This window comes from Alosa alosa, chromosome 17 (assembly GCF_017589495.1).
Source record: "Alosa alosa isolate M-15738 ecotype Scorff River chromosome 17, AALO_Geno_1.1, whole genome shotgun sequence".
Classification (NCBI taxonomy): Eukaryota; Metazoa; Chordata; class Actinopteri; order Clupeiformes; family Clupeidae; genus Alosa; species Alosa alosa.
In genome coordinates this window covers 9,103,386-9,113,106 of record NC_063205.1, presented here as the reverse complement: position 1 = coordinate 9,113,106, position 9,721 = coordinate 9,103,386, and the positions used below count along the sequence as shown (strand labels likewise).

The 9,721-nt window shown below is 42.9% G+C and overlaps 1 long non-coding RNA gene across 1 annotated transcript; it reads left to right on the top strand.

The window, feature by feature from the left end:
* Positions 1 to 1,354: 1,354 nt before the first annotated feature.
* On the top strand, positions 1,355 to 2,835 carry LOC125310664. The gene is made up of 2 exons (XR_007196333.1): positions 1,355 to 2,158; positions 2,309 to 2,835. It is a non-coding gene; the product is annotated as an uncharacterized LOC125310664 (long non-coding RNA).
* Positions 2,836 to 9,721: the final 6,886 nt, after the last annotated feature.

The following is a 9,721-nucleotide window of genomic DNA, read 5'->3' as shown; positions in this document are numbered from 1 at the left end:
GACGAACGACGTCTAGCTCTACCACCGGTACGCTCAAGCCAATCCAAACTTTTCTCATCTGTTGTTCCTCGTTGGTGGAACACACTGCCAGTTCCTACAAGGGCAGGGACATCCTTTTCCACTTTCAAAAAACTCCTGAAGACCCAGCTCTTTAGAGAACATCTACTCTCATAGCAACACTTACAACAAGTCTTACTGATCCTAGCACTCACCAGCCGTTAAACTGACAAGTAAAAACGAAAAAACGGCGACGAAATTGTGAATTTACAGAGCGTGTTACTCCACACTCAGCAATCTCTCAATACTTTTTAAGACAAAGTGACTTAGATGTGCTTATAGATACAGTCATTTAGGAGACTTGTTGACAGAAAGCACTCTAACATTTAAATTGAGTATAACTGATGACAAATTGTAAAGGTCAGAGGGGGGTGTTGGGTGCAGTGTCTAGGTTCAAAGCAGTGGATGAAAGGCTGATGTCGTAAAGCTGCTGACTGTCCTGAACGGTTGGGCCATTTACACTGAAATGTCTCAAAGACAAAGGATAGGACAGTGAACTGATACCAGCTGTGGGGGTGAAATGTCCTACACATAATTATTGCTACTAGGATATCTTACCTAACTTTTGAGGTCATAGGATAGAGGTTCATTTTCCCAATTTCTACAGTTTTAATGATGTTGTGGTAATGTGAGTCTTTCTAGACATTGTATGGGCTCTATCTAATTAAACTATTTTGAAATGAAAATACAGAAGCAATTTCCTATGTAAAAGTAAACATCTGAAATGAAATTTCAGTTTAATAAAGTGAGATGAGAAAAGACGAAAAAAAAAATTGCATTTGAGATCTTAAGTTGAACTTACCTTGGGGGCTGTTTTGCTGCCTTAAATTTCTCTAAGGGTCTCAGGAGAAATAGGTGAGAGCTGATTTATTTCTCTTGAGACAATTTTTTTGTGACAATATTTTTCCTTTGGGTTAAAAGTAGGTCTAGGCCTACTGAAAGTATTGCACTGTTCTAGGTAGATGTGAGACAAGATAAGACTATTAAATGACATAATATATGTGTAATATGTTTTCTGAGAGCTAGCCTACTTAGTGATTGCTTATTTATTGTAGCCTATGTCTACTTACAAATACATAGTAGGACAATTTGACTATGAGCAGAACAATGTCTGTTTTGTGTATTAAAAAAAAAAACAACAACAACAACTTGCTATTGCCTTAATAACAAGTCCGAACAAGTCTGCTCTCTCAAACTATAATGCGCATGCTTAACGCTTATGTTCCATGGTGTAAACATACTATTGGTTGTTTCTATTCTCGTTCGTGACGTACTTCCGCCAGTGTTGATACATTTGTCGATGACTTGCAACGTTTGTAACACGTTGGTTAGGCTACTGGAGCTGTGGACGACTCTGAGAGGTGAAGCAATTCAGTTTTGAAGCTTTGTCTCCTATTTCATGTTTTTTGTTAAGTTTTAGATCTGAGCAAGTGATTTGAGGGCGACACTGGATATCAAAAACATTTTTTTTTCACTACAGTTTTTTTTAAGTGATGTGTAAAGAAGTTATGGAAGTGAGAGAAGAGAAAAGTATGCTCCGTCACTCTTCGATAAAGGAGATGGGTCTGAAATCCAAAAAGAACGTTTTTCGGGCAAGGTTTAACGTAAAAACCGCCCGCAGCTACCTCGTCGAAAAAAAGGGGAATCTTCATCTGTCCAAGAAGTTTGGACAATTGAACAGTGGCAAGGAAAGGCAGGTAGGCCCAAAACCTGTATCATGTCCTGTCGACTTGAAGAAGAAGAAGGCCCAGACAACAGCTGTTTCGGGAGCAATGGCACCGAGAAACACGACACAGTACATCATGGATCGCATATATGAAGATATGTGTTACGACAGGTTAAAGCAAGTGAATTCATCGTCGTTACAATCTGCTGAGCGTTACTTTCATTTGGACGACGGAACACAAATTCCGGTTCACACGTCATCACAGCCTGCTTTCGAAAGGACTCTAGACTTTCTACAGAGGGATTTCGAGAATGTTGTGTTTTGGAACGAAATCTGAGGCACAGACTGGTCTGAGCTGAACGGGACATGGAAGTGTAGGCCTTCTCGGCCAACAGACGTTGACAGTGAGCAAAAGGCCAAAGACAGAGTGCAAATGTTAGTATCATCCCATATCTTATGTACAGTTGAATTTGTATATTTGCTGTCTATTGAAGAGCAACGAACGTTGTGGCCTCCATGCTTATTTGTTAAAGTGTCTGTCACGTTTTTGCCATGTGATTCATTGTCGGGTTTTCCTATTCTCAGTGATGCACCGACGCTGTCCAAACGTAAGGGGGAGCAATCCGCTTAACCCTACCGTTACAGCTGCGCACTTGGGAGCCTGAGCTGAGCTCCGCCATGACCATCGACCGTGGTCTTCAGGTAAACCTGTCTTCTCGTGAGGTATACGTGGCATGTTCTAACAACCCTGTCTTGGTAACAGTGTTTTCAAGATGTAAGACTTATCAAGGGTGTAAAGTTACTGTCTTATTACATGGTACAGACTTGGCTATGGTTGCAACTGTTGTCAGAGACTTTTTCAGGTCACCCGCTTCGCCGACCCTCGGCTGGTTCACAGCAGCGCAATCTGAGCCTCAGCAACGTAAGACCCAACATGTTGGTAACTCGCCCTCCATTTCCATCGTTATATCCTGAGCCTCACAAAGGTTGTTGGCTACCACTGCAGTATAGGCCTTCACTCTTATACGGACGAGTATGTGACTGCAAATGTGTTTGAATATGTGATGTGGTTGAATGTGTGAATGGAAAATAAAGATATATAATTTGTTGAATCATTGTGTTGTCACATTAATGGTAGACTTTGGGTTATTTTGCCATTTGGCATAATCACTGACTAATATAAGCGGTTTTCGTGAACTAAAATAGGTCTGTGAATACCTGCATAATCACTTGGCCAAGTGTTAAAGCAGTGGTAAAATCCCTCACAAAGGTACTTTAGTACCTAATAGTACTGGGCGTCATGTCACAAAGGATTCTTTGTGGTTTGCATAGGCCTGCTACGCCCTGCCACCAGGTTGTAGACGACGTCACTTACAATAGGTGCATACCGATATGCATCTAAAGTGAATTGTTGCGGCTGTGTGCGTGTCCGATGAATAAAAACTCTTAACATAAATGTGGGTATGTTTCATTGGCAGAAATTGCGCTATGATCTTGTTTCTGGTTGTTTCGACTAGGGCCTACTTGCTAGTGGTTATTGTAAAGATTCTTACTTTGGTATGTTTATGTAAATTGGACCGCAACATCACGCTCGCAGAATCATAGACCCAGGTTGTGGCACAAAAATGTCATGCTATCAAAACAAACTGTACTGTACGCATTCCAATATAAGAGCGCATAAACTTGTCCAGGTCCTCATAATGCTAATGGAAATGTCTTGACGTCACCTTCCTGAAACCTCAACCTAGGGTTGTGTTGGTCTACTGAACATTTTATTGCAGACTACGTGGAAATGAGCATAGCCTTCTCATACAAGGTAGACCTATGCCAGGGACTGGCATGCGCCACTGGGTGGAGCCATAGCGCACAAAGTTGCCCAAGCTACAGTTGGGGGATGGTTGTGAATTTGTAAATAGAGGCCGTTATTAAGTTTATTTTTAGGCTGTAGGCTAATGACTTGTAGGCCACCTTATGTGCACAGCGAACGCAGTCACAAAATATTTATGGATTTTTGAGTCCTCATTTGAGGAGGGGTAAGGCCACACTATTTAAACCTTTAAATAGTGTGATGTTCTCATTGTTTGTAAATTACAGCTTTTCTTTGTTAAATGTGTTTGTTTTGCTCTGCAAATTGTTAAAGCATCGGCCAGCATAGCTCATATCCCTATGTCCCATGAGTTTGTTTAGGTTAAAAGAACCAATTTCGTATGAAAACTAGACTTAAGCCGACCGTTTCATTTTTAAATACCCATTCGTAGACATCCTTAGATTTACAGGTCCGCCCACGATGTTAACAAAAGATACTGTCTGTTCAATGTGTTGACACCGCATTGTTTCTGTCCGGAGAAACTGCTTTCGCACCATTTCAGACATCCTGGAAGGTGTGGCCTCAAGTTTATTCGGGATCATTCGAGAAACGGCATGCTAACGTTTCCACGAACTTTGAAGTCCTTTCACTAGCCTACACTTAACTATCAGTGGGTTCTAATATTAAAAAATAAACTATGTGGCATCACCTTATTGTAGCCCTATACCAACGACGAGGGGTTATGGAAAGTAATACATTTTTTCTGAAAATATGATACCTATATTGTCATGAAGATCATCTTAATCGATGAGATTGGAAACATAATCCCTTAATTTACTATCAAATCAAAATGTTCAAACCTTTTTTAATCATACCATAACACCGGCGCAAATGCTGCAAATCTACTTCATATTACTCTATCCATTGCCGGTTCAGACCTCCATGCTTGCTGTACATATCCGCTTACAGTTCAGTTCAGTTATTGTAGGCTACAGTGCTGTAGCCGAGTATTTTTTTATGTGTCCATAATAGGCCTACTGCATTCCCTGCATAACAACTGTAGGCTAAATATTTCCTCCAAAACTGCGGTTTTAATACTCAGAAATCTACAGTTTGGCACTTGAAGTAATGCATTTTTTTGTAAGGGTCTGATTGTGCTAGTAGCCTATACTGGCTTAGGCTGACTGTTGTTCACCTTTGTCTGTAGTAGCGTGCTTGCCAAAGACAGAGCAGCTTTACTGAACTGGCTGTCCTGATTCCCTGCAATATTTATTCAAACGTGGACTATTTTAAACAATAATTTTAATACTTCATATAGGCCTAATTTACGATATGCGATCTATTGCCCATGCAGCACAGCGAATCAAAGTTAATAGCCTACATTAGGTTACTCTCCATTTTGCATAGCCTACATTCAGTTGCAGGCCATGTAAACCAATTAAAGCTTGACGGAAATAAACATTTACTTTTATAACGTACAGTATGGGAAGAGTGAACCTCTCGCATGTTTCTGCTGAAAGACTGTTAGTTTCATCCCGAGCTGCACGTTATCATGAGCGCATGGATGAGGGTAGCCAGTCGCCCGCATTCAAAAAACGGGACATGCAACTTTGCGAAGTACCATGACTGGGAAAGGCTGGCAAGCAAGCCGCAGACAGATCAGGGGATTTACTTCCCTTTTAGGTAGGCCTAAGGGTTTTTTGTCCATTGTTGTTATCTTGCCCCTAGCGGATACAGTGTCCTCCCTCATTTAACTATACGTAAAGAAAGATGTGTTGAGAGATAAAGGATAAAAGCCACTCAGGTGTATGAATGGGGATTTCACATTATCTTGCCTCAATTCTGTAAGAATGTGACAAACAAACATGTTCTTTGCAGGCAGCAATTATAAAATATTATGCATTCAATAGCCTACTATAACAATAATGATGTAAAATAGTAAAAAGGCAAGCATATTGCACTATTATACAGCCGTGGCCTACTGGTTAGCACTTCGGACCTGTAACCGGAGGGCTGAAGTGCCCTTGATCAAGGCACCTAACCCCTCACTGCTCCCCGAGTGCCGCTGTTGATGCAGGCAGCTCACTGCGCCGGAATTAGTGTGTGCTTCACCTCACTGTGTGTACACTGTGTGCTGTGTGTGTTTCACTAATTCACTGATTGGGATAAATGCAGAGACCAAATTTCCCTCACGGGATCAAAAAAAAGTATATATACTTATACTATACTTATACTTATACTATACTTATACTTATATTACGGTCAGGATTCTCCACTTGGTGGTGCTGCTGTGCCATAGTCCCCCTGCCGCTGTGGTAACGGTGAGCTTTTTTGGTTTGCAGGTCACCATGAGAAATGAGGGATCTGAGGTGTTGATTATCCCAGAGCTACATTTAGATAGTAGCATCTGTCTGTGAGGGTTTTTAAAAGCTGGACCAACTGGGCGACAAGCCACTCAAATTACACAAACAATGAGTCCAGGCTGTGTGCTTAGTACACAGAACAGTTTCTTGTCACTGCAATTTGCCAGTGTCCTAACTTCTTTTTTTAAACGGTCTGGTGTTCCTGCAGGAATTAACGTCAGTCTTGGCAGTGGCGAAGCACAACTGACACATCCATCTCCGACTTTATTGCGGCTGGCCTGTGGTTCACTCGTAGCAATCTTCCCTGTCAACTCATCCCTCCAGGCTTATGTGCTAAGAATAATAGATATGACAATTTGCCCAGGGTCCTTCCATAACATGGAAATATGAGTGACAGAAAGTAAGGCTCTGTATTATGGTTTATACGCTTGCCCTCCAGAAAGTGGATTATCACATAAAATATTGGACATAGCAAAGGTCCCCCTCACTACACACACAAGCACACACGTTTGGATTTCTGAAACTTTGGCTTGAAGACGTGACTCCTCCTTACACTCATGGCAGTGGGCCAAATGGCTGATTAGTGCCTTTGCTCTCCAAGGAACTGGATGTGACTCCTTTTTAATTAGGGCTGATAAGAACATCGCCTGTGTGTCTCTACTGCCACAAGCGAGAGCAAATTGCAGGAATCGGCTTAAGCTCAGCTTTGTGTGTTTGGGTGGATGGAGGTAATTTCTCACTTCAAACACCTTAGCAAAATGTAGTTTATGTTGACATATTTGTACAAAGGAAGGTACTAAACATCCTGTGATAAACCCAAATGGAAAGTTTTTTGCCTTTGTTTACAGAGTAATTCTGGGTGTAGATGGGGATCCTGTGGAAAGAAGTGATAATGTTATTTATTTCCTTTTTATTGTCAGTATAAGTGCATTTGGGGTTTTATCATCAAAAGTTGGCTTACTCAAAAAGGAAATGAGGGAATTTCTTTTCACATCAGAACTTGGTGCCTTTCAGAGATATGCGATGGCTTGTGAACAGATTGCTTCATTGGCTAAGTGAATGTTTGAGTTGGGTTAAAGATGCCAATGGAATCTAGGAAGAGCAGATTCCAGTCTCTGGTGGCTCCTTTGAAGCAGCCAACCAAGTACAGAACATGCTGACAAAATAAATCGCCTTATTGCTCTGAGGAGACTTATTGCTCTGAGCTCATAAAATGATGCTGGGCCTTTGAGTTCTCTCTGAAGACAGTGAGTCCTGGTATTTCATTCAGTTTGTGTAAGCAGGAGGTTTATTGACTGTAGAAACTCAACATTTACACTGTTGTGACTGCAGTATGCAGGTGACCATATACTGTCAAAGATGGATTGATTCTGGTTGAAGTATATGATAAATGCTATTAAGATGAGCTTCTAATCTGGGATCTAAAATGGTGTCACTTGGAAAATATCCTCATAAGTAACATATGTTGGAACATATGTTGGCAAAGAGGGAAAACCTGAAATGTCATGGATTTGTTCCTGCAACCACATGCAAAAAATAAAGCTTGATGAAAAAATAGAAAAAATAATGCTTCAACATGCGGCTCCTGTTGCACGTTGGCATGTTGGATGAGTAGGATGAGTAGGGTAGGTCATAGAGAGACCGAAGGGTGAGGTGGTGGTGTGGGGGTTTAAAGTTAGAATATGTACATAAATGAGACCGTGAGGGAGAAAGAGAATAAATAATAAATCTCCACAGTGCTTGTACGGTGCTGACCTTCACAGGGACGAGCCGAGTCGTGTCTCTGGGGGCCCTGGAGGTGGACGCACCCCCTGCTGGGGTCGGACGCCTAGGTTGAAGGCTGCACAAAGATTACACCCTCACGTTCTCACACGGGTGATCATATCTGAGAAGAATAAAACAACACCCCCCCCCCCATTCTCGGGTCCCCTTGTCCGCTCCAGTTACTTCAAACCAAAGTAATTACACATGTACATCAGTCAGTCAGCATGGCGGCTCTGCTCTCTGGTGTCACCACTGCTCTCCCTATTGATCCTCATCAGGGCGGCATGCTCATGTGAAAGAGCAATGGGACCTGGAGAGCATTTGACAAAGATGAATGCAGGTGAGGTGGTGGTGGTGATAATGAGGGTGTGTGTGTGTGTGTGTGTATGGGGGGGGGGGTTGGTCTGAATATTTTTGCGGCGACCTAATTGAAACCTCCTGGCTCACCAGGTCTGGATGCTTTAATGACTCCAAAGGGCAGGAAGTAGGACACGAGCAAGGAGGATGGGGCCAGTGACGCCATCGCGTTCACCTTTGAGAATGCCACCCCCACACACACACACACACACAAACACTCACACTCCCGCCTTGTCCACCCCCTGCCCAACCCCACTCCCTCCTCATTAGTCCACCAAGACAGCAGCGAGAGTGGCTGTGTGTGCCCACTTCTATTTTTGTCCACCCCTCCCCCTACTCAATGAGCGTCAACTCCTCAGTACCTCCCCCTCCTCTTCCTCTCAATGACCCCCTCTACCCAATCAGGGGAGAGGCGAATGGCCGACAGCCCGAGCGTCACGAGGGAGACGAAGGCAAGGCAGGTAAGGAGCGATGTGACACTGGCACTAGCAAGCGGTGCTGCCTGCCACTCGGCTCTAAGTGTGTCAAGGACACTCGAGTCGAGGTTGACACACCTCAACTGTGAGGGATCTGAGCGTTACGCCTGGAACGTACCAACCCCTCAGAGGAGGTACGCCGAGAAGGCAATAGGACTTAAGGACTGCCAATCTCTACTGAGGCCACACACATCATCTGGGTCCTATAAAGGCAGACCAAGAAAGGAAAAGGAGAAATGGAGGTGAAGCCACTGCCATATCTATAGCCTGTGCAGGACCTGAGAGAAAAGGTCGCACTTGGCATACATGAATTTTGTTGTAGCACAGATTTGATTTGATGTGTGCCAGGTGTGGCCCTTTTCGCCTTTTCTGATTACTTCTAAGTTTGGCCCAGCACTCTTGAAAACAAAAGAGGCTGAGTGAAGCCTACTCCTACCCTTGCGTTCTCTGTGAAGGACCTTGAAGCCAATGTGTTGAACACACACAGCATCTAGGTCTCTTTCTCAAGTAAGAGGCCTTAAAATAATGTAATAGTCTATTACTGATCTCTTTATGAACTGAATATGTCTCCGCCACCAGTATATACTAAATGGTGATGCCTTAGCAAGTTAGTTCCCAAGCCAGCTGAAAGTTCAGTGAATCTGTCTTTTCTATTGGTTCCTGACATACCTGCTGTAGAGGTATGTCAGGAACCAATAAAAATGAGTAAAAATCCTCGAGTATCAATCCTCTTAACGCAGCGTGATCTCTGAACCATGTGATTAGTCACGTGCCGCATTCGCACGGTATCTCCAGATGAAAAGAACCGACAGCGTGTCCACAGTCAGCCCCCCTTGCACTTCTGCCATTCAGCCTGACAGAGATGTGTTAAGATGACCTTTAGAAAGCTTTCCATCCTCCCTCTCTCTCTCTCTCTCTTTCTCTGTACATGTGCTCTTTGATGTCTGTGTGTGTGTGTGTGTTGGTTCTGTGACTCCATTCATCTTCTAAATCAAGCTGAGAGGTTGTGAGCATTCATTAGTGGTTATTGTCTGTGGGAGTTAGGGTTTGCATTTTGTCAATGCAAAACAGTGAGATTGTCAGGTCCATTCATTATATTTGCTTAAAGCTTAATCTGACCACAATATGCAGATTTTCAGAGTGTAAAGGACATAGATGCTGGACCAGTGGTTTCCTCTTTAATCTCTCTCTCTCTCTAATCAGAGAAAAACAAACAAACAGAGAAGTGGAG